Source organism: Ochotona princeps, chromosome 13 (assembly GCF_030435755.1).
Source record: "Ochotona princeps isolate mOchPri1 chromosome 13, mOchPri1.hap1, whole genome shotgun sequence".
Classification (NCBI taxonomy): domain Eukaryota; kingdom Metazoa; phylum Chordata; class Mammalia; order Lagomorpha; family Ochotonidae; genus Ochotona; species Ochotona princeps.
Window position 1 is genome coordinate 22,018,107 of NC_080844.1, and position 13,981 is coordinate 22,032,087.

General features: G+C 36.5%; 1 long non-coding RNA gene across 1 annotated transcript in view; it reads right to left on the reverse strand.

The window, feature by feature from the left end:
* LOC131481788 (uncharacterized) overlaps positions 1 to 13,981 on the reverse strand; it is a 78,693-nt gene that overhangs the window by 16,606 nt on the left and 48,106 nt on the right. The window contains exon 3 of the long non-coding RNA XR_009246564.1: positions 12,325 to 12,433. This is a non-coding gene — a long non-coding RNA (uncharacterized LOC131481788). The remainder of the gene's footprint in view (positions 1 to 12,324; positions 12,434 to 13,981) is intronic.

The window sequence follows — 13,981 nt, forward strand, 5'->3', positions numbered from 1 at the left end:
AAAAAAACAAATACATGTAAAATACTAACTCATGTTTTATTCAAAGTCCATTATTTACACAAGATATGCATGTACACATATATGCAATTTTTATCTACCTGCTCTTTGTAAGCATTAACTTTATTACATATATATGATACATCAGATATATCATATATTTGGTATATGTATATTTGCATATATAGTTTCTTAAAGATTAAACATATATATGTGGTATCTTAAAAGCTATATATGGCATATATATGTAATATATATCACATATATATACATATATGTGTGTAAAAATTTTAAAGATTCACAGTGTTTAGGATAGCTCAGTGAAAGGAATTTTCAAAGGGGACATGTGAAGTTTCCAAATAAAAACCTTCTTTACAGTTTAATAACTATTATTCTTGGTTTGTCAAGAAGCATTAGGCATGGATTTGACATTTGCAGAGATGATACTGTCTCTCAAATGGGCTTAGAGTAATTCTGTCAAAAAGGAGTTAGATTATTACTTGCATTTTTCTTTATTCCTTTTGAGTGATCAAGATTAGGCAATGCTTTCAGGCTGTGACCTTTGAATTTACCAAAGAAGAATACACCTAATGGACCCTAGGGACATTCCAGTTGCACATAGCCATTCCTAGCAACTGCAAAAATGCAGTGGTTATCTTCTATAGAATCAGCATGCCAATAACCTACTATCACGAAACCTGCAGAAATTTATCAACATGATAATTTCTTAACTGCAAAGAAACTTTACAAAACTGTATTAAAATGATTCAGAGAAAGAGATTAACTCATAGATTTTTTTTAAGCAGTAGAGATGTATGCGAAAAATTTCTTTTTCTCATTAAATAGAGATGTTTGCTTTCTTAGGATTGTTTTGAGAATTAATATGCAAGAGAAATACTTCTTCACAGTTCATTACTTGCATTTTCTTTCTCTTTTTGAAATGAAAAATTCTTACATTTGATACATTTTTATAATTTTATGTAATCTTGCTTTTGGCATATCTAAGAATTATTCACCTTACAAAACAATATTTTATTCTGCTTTTCTCCTGAAACTTGTATGCTTCCAGGTTTTATTTGTATGTCTTTACTATCTTATCTTAACTATTGCACTCATTCTGAATAATGGTTTAAAATTCAAAGTGCCAATCAGAATTTAAAAATAAATGTTATTTCACATTCAATAAAATTGGCATCTTTGCCAAAAATATTTGGTTATACTTATACAAAAATGTTTCTGGATTTTATATTATCTTCCAATGACATAGATCAATACTTTCGTTAATACTACCTGAGGTTGATTACTGCAGATTTAATTACAAAATCATATAGAATGAGTTGTATAATTTTTTTATATAGTTATAAGTGGTTTGGCTTTCTCTGAAATTTTGGAATTAAGTTTTCATATTAAATACCTCATCAGGTTGAAGTTTAGACAAAGGTTTCAGTGAGGAACTTTACAACTGCCAAATATTCCGTTTTTTAAAATATGAACAGAATATGTCTACCACTCAGATATTTGATTTCTTTCGTCAGCAAGTTTTCACTATGCTATTTCTTTGAATATTTGCTTATATTTATGATAAGATAATCATTTAAGGTTCCAATATAAGAGGAATGTTTTATAGGTTTCAAATTCCGGCTTCGCATCGGCACAGCACCGGCCGTTGTATTCACTTGGGGAGTGAATCATCGGGCTGAAGATCTTCCTCTCTGTCTCTCCTCTCTGTATATCTGACTTTGTAATAAAAATAGATAAATCTTACCAAAAAAAAGACTACAGACCTCACTTTCTGGCTCCAGCGTCTGTGTCCTTCCTAGTCCACTCTCAAGCCAAAGCTTCCACGTGGATTCTGTCAACTTCTACCATGCTGTTAGGAAATCCAAAAGCTCCTTTCCTCTCCGTGGAAAAAGTAGTAACATCTGAAATGAAACTCCCCTTTGCCATATTCTATTAATCATAATGTATTGCAATTTCAATACATATATGTATTATAAATATGTATATATATAACTTCTTTGAGCTATTCTGGCAAGCGTCTTAGTCCCAAAACCCTAGAAACGGGAGAATCAAATATTCATGCTTTTATTCAAGGAAAATGAAGGAACAGATTAGAACATGACACAGTGTATCCATTCCCCAAAATAGTACATGGTATCCATAAATTTGTACTGTTTTTATGTAACAGTTAAAGTCAAGACAAAATGGAGATACATGCCAGCTTCATGGCAAACAGGTGTTTTTCATTTGATTTCTGCTTGGGTTTCTTGCACAAGAGCTGTCATACAAGGGGATCTACATTTTAAAATATAGGAATGAGGTTTTTGGTTTTATTTCTTTTTTTTTCATTTTTGTTTTGCCCCCTTTCTGTTATTATTTTCTTTCTTAGTGCAATTCATTTCTCTACCTTTCAGAGACTGGAGTGAATATGGCTATTAGGTAAGCTACGTTACCAAAGGCCTTACCAACTCAAATTTTCTTAAATATTAAAAAAAAAAACTCCAAAACTATATAAAATAACATAAACATAAAACCAATTCCTGCTCAGCTTTTATGGCTATCTGTTTTCTTATGTTGATTTTTAATGTAGTAGGCAGAACAATACCATGGTAGTAGTATTTCTCTGGTGTCCCATATTCTACATAAGCCATATATGCTTCAATTTTACTCTCTTCCTCTAACTCAAGTTCTTTTAACCTTTACACAATATATTTAATTTTCCAGCCTTTTAATTTCCTTGAAGGCTCTCCTGTGAATCTTCAACAGGTACTTGAGCTCTTTCCATTGATAGAGGGCAGAAAAGGACAGTCATCTCTCTATTAGGTATTTTGAAGAAGTGTGAAGGAAAAGAAATGAAGTGCCTGAAATCCCTAAGCTGTCCCTTTATAACACTCAACAACTATTTATTTATAAGCCCTCAACGTCATATTACACACTTCCAGAATGGAGAGGTTTTTGTTAACTATGTACTAGAAATTTTGTCACTCAACATGAGGTATGTATGTGTGTGTATACAAAAAATTCATTGGTATTAGTGAGAACTTTATAAGAACATAGAAAGTACAGATGTCACACAATTTTTCAGCTTGATGAAATCTAGACTCTTTGACTCTATTTCATTTTGTTTTTAAAGGACCTTATGCATATTAATTGCTCATGTCTTTATGTGACATTCACAGAGCTATGCACAAATAATACTCATGATGGGAAATTCAACAGACTGTTACAGAGCTAGGAGACATACAATAGAATCGTCTTTCTTGTGAATTTTCATGAACACTTTACAATTCTGTTAGGTATTCCTAACAGCGTAATTTTTCCTCTGCACTTCATCAGCACTTGACTATATAATAACATTTATTACAGTTATCAGAATGCATTCATAGATCACAATACCACGAGGCTTTAGGAGCATTAACACTTCAGTCTTGGCAGTCCCTTTGAGCTCAACCATGCAGATCACAAAAACCCAAGATAAAAGATTACTTCAGACTGGAATTTTAACACTGACTCGGAGACAACCTACTGCTTCCAGCTCTCTACACCTCTCAAAAATTCTTTTTTTCAGGATGAATGGATAAATACACAGAAGCTCTAGTTAGAGTCTAAATAGTCAAGCAATTACAAGGGCCATAGCGAGGCTGAGGTAAGGCAATACATTAACTGTCAAGATTTTTTCACAATTGCTAAGAAGATGACAACTACCATGCTCTGAGCAACAACATGCTGACTTGTATACTGTCATTCAAAAAACCATATATGAAGAAACTGAAGCATTAAAAGTTTAGTTATGTCCTTAATAATACACTAAGGAAACACACAGTATATCAGTTTGCTACAAATGCAGTTGTGTCAAACTTTGCTTTATGTATTTGTCAAATTGTTAAGATACACTACATTACTTTTAACAATATGTGATTACCTTAAAGTTCACAGTACAGAAGTAAAATTGACATGACAACTTGTTATTTGATTATTTTTGTAGCCTCTGCCAACATACATGGTGGGCTATTTAAAAAAAACTTTTTGGTTGATTAGTTGTTGAACTCTTTAGTAGAGCATTGGAGCATTAAACCTTTGACAATAATGTAAATTAAAATGTTATTGCAAAGTAATATAAAAAGAAGTAATGCTTTATGCAAATCTTAATTACAGAATAAAAATATTTAAAGCTTAATTACATAAACTTAACCATGTATTTCATTGCTTCCCAAATTCTATCATACTTCAATAGATAACTTTAAAGATCTATGACACTAGTAGTGTAAACATACTTTTCTCCAATGTATTTGATTTATTTAACTTACATAATGTATTTTCAATGCACAAAAAGAAACCATGCTTACACTATAAAAAGAAAACGTAAAATGTAACTAAGGTAAAATTTTTCTTCTGTGGACATGAGTGTGTGTTCAATTGCTGAAAATATCACTTCTTCTATGTAGATCATATTACACCTTCCCATGCACTCTAAAAAGCAAAATTTATGTAAGAAATAGGCAAAAAGTAGAAGGCAGAGAGTAAGTTATTTTATGCCTTGTACATTTGTTAAGGCTGATGCACATTCACAAAGTATTACTGACTAAAGTCACCTTAGGTAGGCACGTTTAATTTATGCTTAATTTTATATTATATATCAACAACAGACACTGGCTCCCTTCTTTGTGCTAGAAAACTAGTCTCTTCCCCAGGAATACAACACTGGGAAATAAAGGAGGGAATTCTGCAACTTGGCTTACGGTGCAGTTCAGTGAAATTCTGGCTTGGTAGTTTCGGAAGGTAAGTGGTGAAAATGTATGCAGCAGAAAACGGGAGCTGAGAACAATTATGGCAACTTCACAATTTTGTACACAGTGCTTGGTGGAGACACTACAGGGGAAAACATTTAAAGGTCTATGTAGAGTAAATGGGGTCTGCTACTTTGCAGATATGTGCACCCACCCAAACATCCACAACCCGGGAGCGCCAATTTTGGTACACCAGCTCTGTGGCAACAACAAAGATTACCAAGCAACACTTGTCATGGGAAGTACAGGCAGAGCAAACACAAAGACTATACTCCAAAGTGCTTTGTGACATGGAAAATACTTGCTGGACATACAAACTCATCGCTACAGTCTCAGTACCTAGAATGTGAGATAAAATCTCAAATTCCTCTTGAACTCTTACTGTTTTGTTTTTTATCTTGCTTGGGTAAATATAAAGGGATGCCCGAGGTAGACCATATAGTACGCATGAGTAGATTTAGTTAAAAATTGTCAAAATTTCTTCCAAGGTAACTGTACCAATGGACAGTTCCACTCAACGTACACAAGATTTTGGTTGTTGAACATTCTTTTAATTCCTTGAGGCTATTTTTAACAATAGTTTTTTAGCCATTCCAACAGATTATCAAAATCAACTGTTCAACACAAAATGCCATTCTTTATGTGAAATTCTTAAGACAGGTTCTTTACCAGGTGAATAACATTTCAATTAATGACCAACACAAAGTTGTGACTATGCTCACTGAAATTATTTTTTCTGTATTACATAATTTCCTCTTGTCGCTATGATAAATTGCCACACATTTTGTGCCTTTAAACCTGCATTTATTCCCTAGTAGTTAAAAATATCAGGATTACAACATCAATCTCATCAGACTTACATCATGGCATTGAAAAGCCTATGTTCTTTTTGTATCTGCTAAGAGAGATATCATTTTACTGTCTTAGAAACTGCCAAGGTATTAAGACTCAAATATCCAATCTCCTTACTTCAAACCCAGCAGCTGATCTCTCAAACTCTCTGATCTCCACAGGAATATTTACGATTCTTCTATTTTGATTCTCCTAACGCACCTATGGATCTAACTTTATAAAAATGGATACTCATTGGTTCCAATAGAGGTCGGGGCTCAGAAGAGAACCAACCCAGGGGTTAAAACCATCAGCTGATCGGAGTGATGGACGGTGGCGGGCACTGTGCTTACTAGTAGTACATGTAGGAGCCTGGACTGGGAATGCCTCAAAGTTTTTTTTTAGGGGGATTCCCCTGAACAAAATGGAGGAATCAAAGCATTAATCAAAAAAAGATGGAAAATGGAGTAGATGAATCAACCACCTCAGCTTTATGCTTGCAGCGGAAAACTGGACAAGGGGAAACCCTAAGACGGACTATGTCAATCAGTGGACTCTGCACCAGCCTCATCATACCTGGACTGTTGCTGATGATATGTTGGAGCTTCTAATTGATCGAGGTGACGCTCTGCTGGCTCTGCCTACAAACCTGAGAGGGCCTCCCTAAGAGGCCGTTGAACTTGAACTGGACAAGTGGGATGCTGGACTCTGTATGGTGTAAACTTTTAATTAGGGAACCTCAACGGAACTTGAGCTGTGGTTATGCATCAAGGTGAAGGAATTCATGATGGGGGAAGGGTTTGGGGTGAAGGGGGGGGGAATCCCAGTACCTATGAAATTGTGTCATGTAATGCAATGTAATTAATGAATAAATGAATATTAAAGAAAAAAAATGGATCTAAATATTAAATCTAATTGTACTATTTCACTCTCAAAATGATGAAAAACTTCATTTTACCATAGAAGGTAAAATATTCACAAGTTCCTGAGATAAAGGCTTGTACATCTTAGGAGAACTGTTACTAAAGCTTCTCGATATATCTACTAAGGTGACTTTGTCTGACATAAAAATTTGCTTTATGTTCAGTGTTAGAATATATATTATAATCCACTTTCTTATACATTTCTTATAATGTATATCCTTTTTATAAACTGATGATCTTTGAGCTTTGCACTTTTACTCCCAAACAGCATGGATCTATTTCATCTCAGTTTTAACTCTGTAGTTGAGAGCTTCTAATAAGGCCACCCTAACATCTATTAAATTCATACAGAGTATGACTGCTATGAACAGATAGGGCATCTTACAAACCTATGCCATTTTTTTGCCAGCCTCACAGGAAGCTAGATTACAAGAGGGAGTACTTGTAGTACCAAAATTATTACTACATGAATTATTACTACATTATTACTACATGAATACATACAAATAATGTATGTTCTTATTACTCATTCTTACAGATACCTTTCTATCACAAGAAGAAAACATAACCTGGAATTACAACATAGAAACTTTGCTGTGTATTATCAACCTGCAATGATTGAAGCTGGGCCAATTCAAATTCAGGAGCCAGGAGTTTCTCAAAGGTTTCCCAAGTGGGTGAAAGATCTCAGAGTTGGGTTATCCCCTGCTGTTTTTTTCAGGCACATTAGCAGAGCGTTGGATCAGAAGTGGAGCAACTGGGACTTGAAATGGGAACCCAATGACTTTCAACAATGAAGGGGATAGCATCACCCATTCACTACGACACCAGCCCCTAATTCTAATATCTTTAAATCAGATGATTAATACTATATTATTTATATTTTCATTTTGAAGATTTGATTTTTCTATACTTAGTGGAAAATTTTAAAAGCATTGCCTGAAATATAGAAAAATAAAAAAATAAGTCGTTCTTAAGAGTTTTACCTGAATACAAAATTACTGCAAAATTGTTACCTGAGAAGATTTATAACATACCTTTGTTCCTAGGAGAACTTAAAAACATTTTCATGGCTTATACAGAAATCCCAGCTCTACTTCGAAACAAGCTGCCTGCTAATGTGCATTCAGGAATGCTCACCCAGGTCCATGCCACCTACGTGGGAGTCAGAGGTGGAATTCCCAGCTCCTGGCATCCACCTGACCAAGTTTCAGATGTTGTAGACATTTTTGGAAGTGAATCAGAAATGGAGGATCTGCTTCTCTCTTTTTTTTTTGCCTTTCAAGCAAAGTGAAGGTAACTTAATCAAACTTTCATAAAACAAATAATACTGTCATGCTTGAATTCAAACTATCTAACATGTAGTACAATCATAATTGGTGTAGATGATCATAGATAAAAGGAGACACTAAAGAACGCTAAGGAAAATATTATCCTAGGATTCTAAGTCAAACGAAAGGATAATTTTCAGAAGAAAGTGTGAGCAAATATACTTAAGCTTCATTATAGTGAAATAAGCAAGCTTATTCGAAGTATGCTTAACCTCCATCACATTCTAGTTGAATGTAAGAATCATATTAAAGCTGTACTGTTTTAGTAATTTTATATAAACTATTATTTTTCTAAATTAGTAACATTAGTATAAAAATTGCTATTGGTAATCTTTTAGATCTCAGTAATAGTCCATCAAATAACAGAATTGGGAACCATTAATAAATTACACTAGCATCTAATATCACATGAACTAGTTCCTAAAGATTAAGAATATATTCTTATTGGCAGTAACATTTAAAAGCAACCAAATCAGAAGTGTGTGTTTTACATCACGATGGCGAATATAACACATGTTAGGCATGCTATTTCAAAAAATTAAAAATTAATGAAAGGTAAAGAGACTAATAGAATAATATCTATGAATTACATTCAATGTGTTTTCTTTGTATTAATATCACAATAATATGAGAACTGATGAAGAAAAAAATTTTGCTGAGAAACCACTGGATGCTATTGGGCAAATAGTTGAAGAAAACTTCAAAGCCTTTAAAAGTTCAACTGGGGCTTGTGTTCTGGAACAGCAAGTTCACTCAGGAGTTGCACAGTCAGCACACTTTAGTGGGAATTGGTTTGTGATGTACTGTATGCTCTGCTTCCAATTTTGTTCCTCCTGAAGCTCTTGGGTAATTAGCAGAAATGGCCCAATATTTGGGACTCTATAGCCATGAGAGTCCTAAGCAGAATTCTAGTCTCCTAACCTCAGTCTAGTCTCTAGTGTTGTGAAAATCAGACGGAAATTCTCTCTCTGTCCTCCCCACCTTAAGTCAGTGAAAACGTTTTTAAGTGGAAAATATTTTAATTTAAAAAATGACAATAGAATGGCCAAGGTCAATGCCAAGGTGATACAGATTTTGGACTTTTGGGACTAATATGCATTTTTCTCATGACTTTTTTTTTTTTAAGGCAGAATTACAGAAAGAGGGATCTTTGATCTCCTGGTTGACTCCCCAAATGGCCGCAATGGCTGGAGCTAACTTAATCGGAAGCCAGCAACCAGGAGCTTCTACTTGGTCCCCCACATGGGTGCAGGAGAACAAGGATTTAAGTCATCAAGCCACAAGCAGGGAGCTAGATGGGAAGTGGAGCACCAGGAACATGAATTAGTGCCCACATAGAATATCAGTGCTTGTAGGTAGAGGATTAGCCTCTACATACAGCCTATTATACCACTGTGTAAACCTCCAAAAAGCTGGTTTTAAAAGTGCTTAACATCAGCTGGCAGAAGCTGGCACTGGGGACTAATTCTGTCAAGTCAAACCACAGAACTACCTAAAGAGTGCATAAACCAGGACTGAGAGAGACCTGGGAGGGAAAAAGTGGGTTCCCCCTTCTTGGGTCACTACTCCCGTGGGAGGGCATGAAAACTAGGATGGGGCCTGGGGTGGCTAGACAGAGAGGCACTCAACAACATCTGTGAGGGCTGGATGGTTGAGTTGGTTAGATAGAACTAAGCTTTAATACCCATTGACAAGTACAAGAGCCAAATTGGATGGGGGACAGACTGGTCTACTGCTACACATACTGGCAAGCCAGGGTAGTGGGCGGGCCTGGTGGGGGTTATTGTGGGTCGCCCTGACTAGGCTGCAGCTCCCACTGGTTGATGTAAGGGCCGAGCATGTGCTGGGCAGAACCAGACTGGACTGCAACACCCATTGGTTCCAGTGCAACTCGGGACTGAAAACAGAACCAACCCAGCAATTGAAACCACCAGCTGATTGGGGTGATGGACTGTGCCGGGCCCTGTGCTTGCTAGAACATACAAGAATCAGGTCTGGGAATACCTCAAAGATTTTTTTGGAGATCTCCCCAATGGAACTGCTGGACTCAGAACTCTAACCAAGAAAAGACAGAAGAGAGAACAGGTCAATCATTCATCTCAGCTATATGTTGGCAGCGAAATATGGGGCAAACGGAGACTTTATGATGGACTATATCAATCAGTGGACGACCTCATCGAGCGAAACTGGCAGCGATTCATAACTGGAGAACTATTAAAACCACTTGAGCAAATATCTCAGAGCATGCCCCACATCCGGGACTTGGGGTGGGCGGGAAACCGGGTGGGGCTTCTCCCTCAATATCCCCCTTTACCTCTGATACATGATGGAAACAATATGGACATAATAGTATTACCCCCTGAACCTTTTTTTTTTAACCGTAATTAACTATGTAAAGATTGTCAACAACAATACAATAAATAAATTTAAAAAAAGTGCTTAACAAGTAATGCCATACACTAGTTAAATGAATACAAATATTATATTCTACATATATGATATTAAGTGTATCTACCATGGTAATTGTCTATTATTACTACTAAACTGTAAGTTATGCAAACAAAAAGGGTTTTTCAATTGCATTTAACATTTAGCCACTGAAATAAGTATTTATTTCTTCTTGAATCAATTATTTTACCTGGAATACACTTAAAATAACTGTGCTTTATACTTTCATCCATTAAAAAATATGAAATATGTATCGGGTAACATTTTGGTGAAAACATATAGATTCATCCAATGGTTAGTTCTAGCAATACTACAATGCAATAGATAATTCCAGAATTCTAAATATATTCTCATATTCAAACAGGAATAGAAATGTGATATGGAAATTTTGTGGGTTTTTTTTAGAGATTTTATTATTAGTGGAAAGCCGGATATACACAGAGGAGGAGAGACAGAGAGGAAGATCTTCCGTCCTATGATTCACTCCCCAAGTGAGCCGCAACAGGCCTGTGCACGCCAATCTGAAGCCAGGAACCTGGAACCTCTTCCGGGTCTCCCACACGGGTGCAGCGTCCCAAAGCTTTGGGCTGTCCTCAACTGCTTTCCCAGGCCACAAGCAGGGAGCTGGATGGGAAGTGGAGCTGCCGGGATTAGAACCAGCACCCATATGGGATCCCGGGGCATTCAAGGCGAGGACTTTAGCCACTAGGCCACGCCGCCAGGCCCGATATGGAAATTTTGGACTTGGCTTTCATTAAATGCCTTGAAAATCTTTAGAAGCCATTTTAGCTCTTTAAGTCTCTGCCTCAAAACCTGGGAATTGTTATTGTGTTTTTTGTTGTTGTTTTTGTGTGTGTGGTTGTTGTTTTTTTTTTTTTCTTTTTTTACAGTTTTGAGGCCAGCAAGGCGTACAACAGGCTAATCCTCCACTGCCAGTGTCAGTATTCCATAGGGGCACTAGCTCATGTCTTGGCTGATTCACTTCATATCCACCTTCCTGTTTATAGCCTGGAAAGCTAAGAAGGTTGAGTCAAGTGCTTGGGCCTCTTACACATGAGACCTGGAGGACTCTCTAGTATCCTGGCTTCAGATTGGCTCAGCTCCGGTTGTTGCAGCCATTTGTGCAGTGAACCAGCGGATCAAAGATCTTTTTCTTGTGGGCCCAGCATAACAGCCTAACAGATAAAGTCCTTGCCTTGCATGTTCTGGGATCCCATACAGGCATCGGCTCATGTTCCAGCGGTCCCGCTTCTCATCCAGCTCCCTGTGTGCAGCCTGGGAAAGCAGTCAAGGATGGCCCAAAGCCTTGGATCCCTGCACTCATGTGGGAGAACCTGAAGAAGCTCTGGAATTCTGGCTTTGGATCGGCTCAGTTCTGGCTGTTGCAGCCACTTGGGGAGTGAATCATCAGTCAGAAGATCTTCCTCCCTGTCTCTCCTCCTGTCTGTATAACTTTCTTCCCAATAAAAACAAAATAAATCCTAAAAAAAAAATTTCTCTCGCACCTTCTCTCTGTGAATCTGCTTTTCAAATAAAAATAAAATACTTAAGAAAAAAATTTTTACAATCTAGAAACAAAACTTGCCAGGTGACAGAGCAAATTCATTCAGGTCTCAGAATGCATGATTAGCAAATGAAAATTAGCCATATACCTTTTTACTAGGAGCAGCATAATCAGCTTACATTAGAAGGAATAATTATACATGCAGCATACTTTTTCCACAATATTATCAAACTGATCCTAAAATTCATGTAAAAATATAAAATCAAATTCTGAAAGTTATGTGGGCAATGACTGTACTAATTTTTAATCCAGGTTCTTGCCTCCTGTAAAGACAGAAACACTCAGCCTAAACCAGTAATGTGTAAATAAGAGTAGAATGTATTTGGCAGTGAGGAAGTAAACATATTTACATGTAAACATGGGTTTCCCTACATAAATAACCAACATGAGTGAAACAAATATTTGCCCATAAAGCAGAGCAAAAAACAAACAGAAAATAATACCTGTAATTGAGAAGGTCTGTTGAAGAGTGGTAGACCTGAAGAGTGGGGAAGGTTCCTCTAAGCTCTGCGGTGGAAGGGTGCAAATGAGCATGGTAGACTCAAGTACACTCTGCAGTGGGAAGAGCAAAACTGAGAGTCTCCTTTACACCTCTGTGGAACCTCTACTGAATATGCAAACAGGGTGGGGACTGAGCATCTGCCCTGGTACTGAATGCAATTAGTGCATTCTGGAAAAGTGAGCATATCTAATCAGTAATAAAAGAGACAGCATCTTTATATGGGAATTCAAGAGTTCCACTTGAGGGCTTGTACTGAGGCCTGGAGATTTGAACCATTGCCTGTGATGCTGGTATTCACACAAGAGCCAGTTTGTGCCCCAGCTGCTCCACTTCAGAACAAGTTTCCTGCTAATATACCTAGAAAAGTGGCAGAGGTTTGCCCAGACGGAGCTCCTGGATTCAACAGGCCTACCTCAGCCCAGCACAGTGTCATCTGTAGACATGTGGGAATGAACCAAGCAGATTATATTTCTTTAACTCTGTCTTTCAAATAAATAAATCTTAAGAAAAAAGAAAAACAAGATGAAAAACAAGGTTCAAATAAACATTAACTATACCATGTCAAAGTTAGGTCAAAGTTATGGAAATTAATGCAGTCTGAATTTAAATTTATTTTACAGTTGTGGCAACCAAGTGTAATAGTGATTTAAGAATAGTCAAAAACTTCAATTACGTAGGAAAAACACTCTATACTCAGCAGTCAAATGGCATCTATAAAAGAAAATGATTCAACTAAGTAATGAAGTCACAAAAATTTACAGTGGCTGGTTCTTTATCCACTGCCTATTCATTATTATTAAAAAAAATCTTCAGGGTTAAACCTATATTGCATCATACATGAAAATTAATATAAGAATCAGTATATAAACCAAAACTATAGTCTGAAGAGGTAAAACAAAAGTGAAATGAAATTCATGAAAGAAAGCTGACAGTATTGCTGAATTTAAATTCACAGAAACCATCTCAGAATCTTTCATTTCCACTTTGGCATATAAGCATATTGGAAGATTCTCCTCTTTAATAATACTGAACAAACTGTAAAAAATAACAAATATTCCTATATTTATAAGCCAAAAGGTTATGGAAAGCTCCTATCTCACAAAATGTTGTAAAACGACTATAACAGAAAATAAAAAATCACAATTTTCCATGGTAGAAACCCACAGTAAGAAACCACCCTCTGAACCAGAGCTGGAGTAGAAACATAAATGTAATTCATGATTGCTGAAGACTGAGTGTGTACAATTCTGAGAGTTAAAAATCCCAGGTGGTTATGGCGGCCAGAGACCCCAAAACCTTTGTGTGTTACCTCCTGATGTTATACCAGGGTGGCATATAAACAGTGGAGAAAAATTCTTTTATATTTCTAGCAGAGGGAGGGAAGAGGAGCTATTATGAAATACAGCAAAGCATTTTGTCCGCTATCTTTAGGGAAAATTTTTGACCACAGCTAGGGCTTTCTGAGAGTCTAACAGACTCAGACATGTAGAAATAACCACCACCAGCTGGTTTCACCATTCCCTGTAATGGAAGGGAAATATCCAATTCAACATTTTCTAGCCTTTCACATGAAGGAAGGGTACACTCAGCTCTCAGCA